The sequence below is a fragment of the Nicotiana sylvestris genome, chromosome 7, assembly GCF_000393655.2.
Source record: "Nicotiana sylvestris chromosome 7, ASM39365v2, whole genome shotgun sequence".
In the NCBI taxonomy this organism is placed as follows: domain Eukaryota; kingdom Viridiplantae; phylum Streptophyta; class Magnoliopsida; order Solanales; family Solanaceae; genus Nicotiana; species Nicotiana sylvestris.
Genome location: NC_091063.1, coordinates 131,163,539 through 131,169,538, shown reverse-complemented (window position 1 = coordinate 131,169,538; position 6,000 = coordinate 131,163,539).

The window sequence follows — 6,000 nt, the reverse complement described above, 5'->3', positions numbered from 1 at the left end:
ATTACCCATTCACCCACGAACTCAAATATATAATTTATTTTAAAATCGGACCTCAAATCGAGGTCAAAATTCCCAAAATTTGAAAATCCTAAGTTCTACCCAAAACACCCAATTTCCCCCATGAACACCCTTGATTTTGGATTGAAATCATGAGAGAAGATGTTATAGATTAAAGAAAATGAGTTAAAAATAATTTACAATTAATTTGGAGATAAACTTTTCTTTAGAAAATCGCCCAAAAGTGTTTAGTTTTGAGAAGGTTTGAAAAATGGATGAAAATGCGTCTAAGTCCCATTTAACTGGTCTATGATATCGCAATTGCGACCAGGGTTTGCAATTGCGAACCCCTTCAGGACCTGCTATATTTGCATTTGCGAAGAATAAGTCGCATTTACGACTCTGGCCTTTTTCGCATTTGCGATGAATTGGTCGCATTTGCGATCAAAGCCTGCCCAGTCCATCTTCGCATTTGTGATAAAGCTTCGCATTTGCGAGTCAGGCTTCGTAATTGCAAAGCCTGCAGGCCTGCAACACACCAGCAATTTCCTAAGTTAAATTTCACTTCGTGGCCTATCCAAAACTCACCCGAGCCCTCGGAGCTCCAAACCAAACATGCACGTAAGTCCAAAAATATCATACGAACTTGCTCGTGCGATCAAATCATCAAAATAACATCAATAACTATGAATTTAGCATCAAAATCAAAGAAAAATCTCATGAACTCTTAAGTTCCATTTTTATCAACCGATGGTCCGATTCACGTCATATCAAGTCCGTTTCTTACCCAATTTTACAGGCTCAACGTAAATCCTGTATAAGACCTGTACCAGGCTCCGGAACCAAAATACGAGCCCGATACCATCAAATTCAAACATATTTAAATTTCTGAAAACTCTTATAATTTCAGTTAAATAATTTTCTTCAAAAATTCATTTCTCGGGCTTGGGACCTCGGAATTCAATTCCGGTCATACGCCCAAGTCCCATATTTTTCTACGGACCCTCCGGGACCGTCAAATCATGGGTCCGGGTCCATTTACCCAAAATGTTGACCGAAGTCAACGTAAATTCATTTTAAAAGCAAAATTTATCATTTTTCACAGATTTTCACATAATGGCTTTCTGGATACACGCCCAGACTGTGCACGCAAATCAAGGTGAGACAAAAAGAGGTTTTTAGGTCTCGGAACAGAGAATCAACTTGTAAAATAAGTGAATAAAACAATAAAGAAGAAAAGAGTATTACAGAGAAAAGTAGAGAGAGAATTTTTATTGATTTGGGAACAATTACAATGGAATAGAACCTCTCTATTTATAAGAAAAAAGTGACTTAGCCACCAAGTAACAAACCCTAAAATCTCTCTAAAATATAGACATTCACCATAAATAAAATACTATTTTACAGGTCAAATACATATACAACCCATCCAACTTGGCACCATTTTTTATTTTGGCACTTTATCTCTACCTTGTTCTATTTTGGCCCTCCAACTCAATTTTATATGTTCTATTTTGGCCCTCCAACTCTATTTCTTATGTTCCACTTTACCACAAAAACTGAAACCAGTGCAAAAAATATAGTACGTGTGTATACACAAATCTGAGGTGTAATAAATATCCAATTAAATGTTGTTACCTGATTTTTTCATCCATGTCAAATGGGTCAATACTAAAATATCTGAACGCGATCGTATTTTTTCATCCATTGTTGCCCCATATTCATTCTCTAAGTTCCAAAGCTTTCATCTGCCGATTTCATACTTGACCCGTTTAGATCAAATAAACCCACAAAAAATACGGTCGGGTTCAGGTATTTTAGTATTGACCCATTTAACGTGGATGAAAAAATCAGGTGGCAACATTTAATTGGATAGTTATTACACCTTAGATTTTGTATACACACGCGCTATATATTTTGCCTGGTTTAAGCTTTTGTGTTAAAGTGGAACATAAGAAATAAAGTTGGAGGGCCAAAATAGAACAAGGTAGAGATAGAGCGCCAAAATAAAAAATGGTGCCAAGCTGGATGGGTTGTATATGTATTTCGCCTATTTTATAATACTCCTCCTTAAATGTCTATCCAACAGATAACGTGCCTCATTAAAACCTTAATTAAAATAAAACCTAGTGGGAAAATTTCTAGTGAAGGAAAAAGAGTACACATATCTAACAATACGCCTTTTGGTTGCCTCGTTAAAAACCTTGCAAAGAAAACTTAGTGGGACAAAATCTTATAAGAGAAAAAGAGTACAACACGTATTAACTCCCCCTGATGAGAGCATCAATTCACATCCTTGAGCCTTCGCATTCCAGTTTTGTGCACCATCTTCAAAAGATCATTGGTAGAGATTTGATAAACAAATCAGCCATACTAAATTGAATGAATATTTTGAATCTTGAAATCATCACTCTTGATAGATATGTGATGTCTTCATATAATGTCAGCAAATGCGTCTGGCATGATTTGCAATATATTGCAGATGAATTATCTTTTATGAACTTTAAGTTCATATTATCTTATTCAATGATCTAGATGTACACATGATAATTCATTCTATGTAACTTTTTCTCAATTGTTTATCATGTTTCCCCCTCATGTTAGAAAAACTAACTTGCTTCCTCAACTTTGAAAATTCATCTTTGTGCATTATGGTGTTAATCAAGATATACACGACACATTAATAATAATATTAAGATGCAATTATTTGGTTTTCCACTGTAAACCACTTGTAAGGGGAGAATATAATATACTTTCATATATAACTTATATCAAACTGATATAGATAACTTTGTTCTCATAAGCAACAATTTAGTTATTAAGTGGAGGTATTCAATAAATTATTTTGCTAAATCAACTGTGATGTTAACCAACTTATTAAGATGAAATGTCTTGAATAGAAATCTGGAAATTATGCTCTAATTTAAATTATTGAGCAAGTTACCTCGCAAACATCAAGTTGCGGGTTAATAATAATCGCATATATAACCATCTCATAGATGCATCTTATATGTGCTATATATGGCAGGTGAATGGGCTCATATTCACTTTTGATATTTCCTGCATTCATGGGATTCAATCCCAATTTTAGTTGGCCTATTAATTAATAAGAATAAGCAATGTAAGAGAATTCTCTTTTAATATTTACCCATGTGAATTCTCTTTTATTTTTGCACATCATACTTAAATTAATATAGATAAATCAATTGTGCCAATTGGATAAATTATTAATATTGATAAACTTCAGTTTTACATTATGACGTGTGCAATTATAAAAAAACTCCAAGTTTATAATGATATGGGTTTTTATATCAATAAACTTCTACTTTATTGTGGCATCTTTTTATTTGTGTAGTACAAGTCAGGGAATAAATCGGGTAGCTTTTCGCGTACATATTATCCCGCTACAAGTTATAGTAATAGAAGATATTAAATTTTTTCTTTATTTATAGTCTCAATATAATCAACCGCTTTCGCGAATACTGTCGAAACTCAATAAATATCTTTGAAACTTACTACAACACAATGCCTTATTGATAATTAATTGTATTCCTCCAAAATAGTAATAATTGGCTCTTCCAGAGCTCTCAATTAATTTGGTACTACCATATATTCATCAACATCCATATGGTGAATATCTCTTTTAAAGAGAAAGTTATACCATTATAGTCATGGTCAAAATTATATGCAAGATCTGTTTCTTACACTACCGTTGTCTTTTAATAATCACATTGCCAAAATATTTTGATGTACAATAAGTATGTGATCAATGACCATTTATGCCATAATAATGACATTATTTTATTATTTCCTCTCAAACCTCCTTCTAGAGGTGAGTGTGGTATATACCATTAGCACGCTCATATTCTTCCAAGAATGAATATGTACTCATAAATCACATGTTGTCATATTCACATTATGAATGGACCATACATTTATATGTGTTTTACAAAATCTCATGTCAAATCAATGACATATATTATTTCACATAGTGAAGGATTATTTTGAGAATACTTATTGTTCTCATTACCACAATGATGACGATTATACTTTCATCTATTGCCACGTCCACATCCATTGATACATTCATGCTAATAATTTTGTCTTCTTTCAGACGTATCACATACTGCTATCACATTCTCTTAAGAAAATGAGAATGAAGCAAATTCAATGAGGCAAGTTTTCACTACTTGTGCTCACAATCATATATGAATTTGATCATAGCAAGACATAAAAATTTTACTACTTTGGGTGGTTATAATTTTTCACAAACTCTATTAGAGTTATAATCACAACTTATTGTCTTTACTCGTATTGAAAATCAAATTATAGAATTTCAAGAATTTTGAAAGAGAAAAATAAAGTAAAATACTTACCTTAAATCCAAAATTTGATCCTGAAGGAACTTTATGGAACAATTGACAATCATGATGTTACGACCCAAAATCCATTAAAGGTTGTGACGGCGCTGGACACTGTTGTCAGGCAAACCAACAATAATTAATTAATTTGATTTTCTATTTAATATTTTTGAAATCATAGTTTTCCTTCAATTAAATAGCAGAAAAATAAAAGTTTTAGAATAAATAATAATATTTCACAATCTCAATACTGAATAACCCATAATCATCCCATAACCAGGTGTCACAAGTGCATGAGCAATTACTAGGAAATAAAATAAAATACAATAACTGTCCGGAATACAAATTGGACAGAAAAGAAAATACAAATACTCTAAAGGAGACTCTGCTGGCTACGGATCGTCTCATAAGATGCAGCTCACCTAAGTCTCTGTATCAACCATCCCGCCGCGCCCACTAGGACACTATCCATACATGTGCATGTACAACAGAAATGTACAACAAGTGTAGTATGAGTACGAAAACAACGCGTACCTAGTAAGTATCCAATCTAACCTCGAAGAAGTAGTGATGCGGGGTCGATTTCGATACTTACTAGTGGTCCAATAATATCCGGTACAATAAAAAAGTGAATAAATATGAGACAGAGTAAATATATGAAACAAACTAGTATAAAATATATGGTACAATTCCCCTCTTTACAATTTACTTAAGCTCTCAACTAGAAAGTTCCCTCCGTTACCGGATCATATATATATATATATATATATATATATATATATATATATATATATATATATATATATATATATGTATGTATATTTCATCAAAGAGGTTGTCATAATTCAAATCAAGGGAAAACCCTCAGATACACTGGCTTCTTGTCAAATATTACGCACGATTCCATGAGGATAATATATATATATAGGAAATGCCAAGACGTACGGACCGATCTAACATAAAAGTAAACTGTGCACTGCCGAGGGTCGAACAGGGCGAACCACAAATGCATCTATTAACCTGCCGAGGCGATCGGCCCGCTCCCATGAGAGTAGTAGAAGGAGTTACCCTGCTCGCGGATCATACTTGCGACGCGGTCAAATATAAGTTTAAGGAATTACCCCGCTCACGAATCATACTTACGACGTGGTCAAATATAAGTTTACAGAATTATCCCGTTCACGGATCATACGTGCAACACATATACACATAGATTTCTTAAGTTATTAAAGTATTCCTCAATTTTTTTTAGATTACGAATTTCAAATGAAAACTTTTAAGTTCCCAACTTTTCCTCAATTTCAATTCCTTTCAAAACATCTAATAAGCTAACCAAATCTCGCTTCTTCTCAAGACAAAGAATAAATATAAATTAACAACAATATCAACAAGGCATGATGTAGACCTAAAACTACCTGGTCATAGGCATAGCTAGTAGCTACGTACAGACTCTCGTCACCTCGTGCGTACGTAGCCCCCACAAATAGAAGCAAATAACAATTTAGTTCACCTATGGGGTAATTCCCTTTTACAAGGTTAGAAAGGAGACTTACCTCGTCTTAAAGCCTACTTCCCAATTCAAGAATGCGCTCAAACCTCAAAATTCGATGTCAAACAACTTGAAACTAGTCAATAATTATGC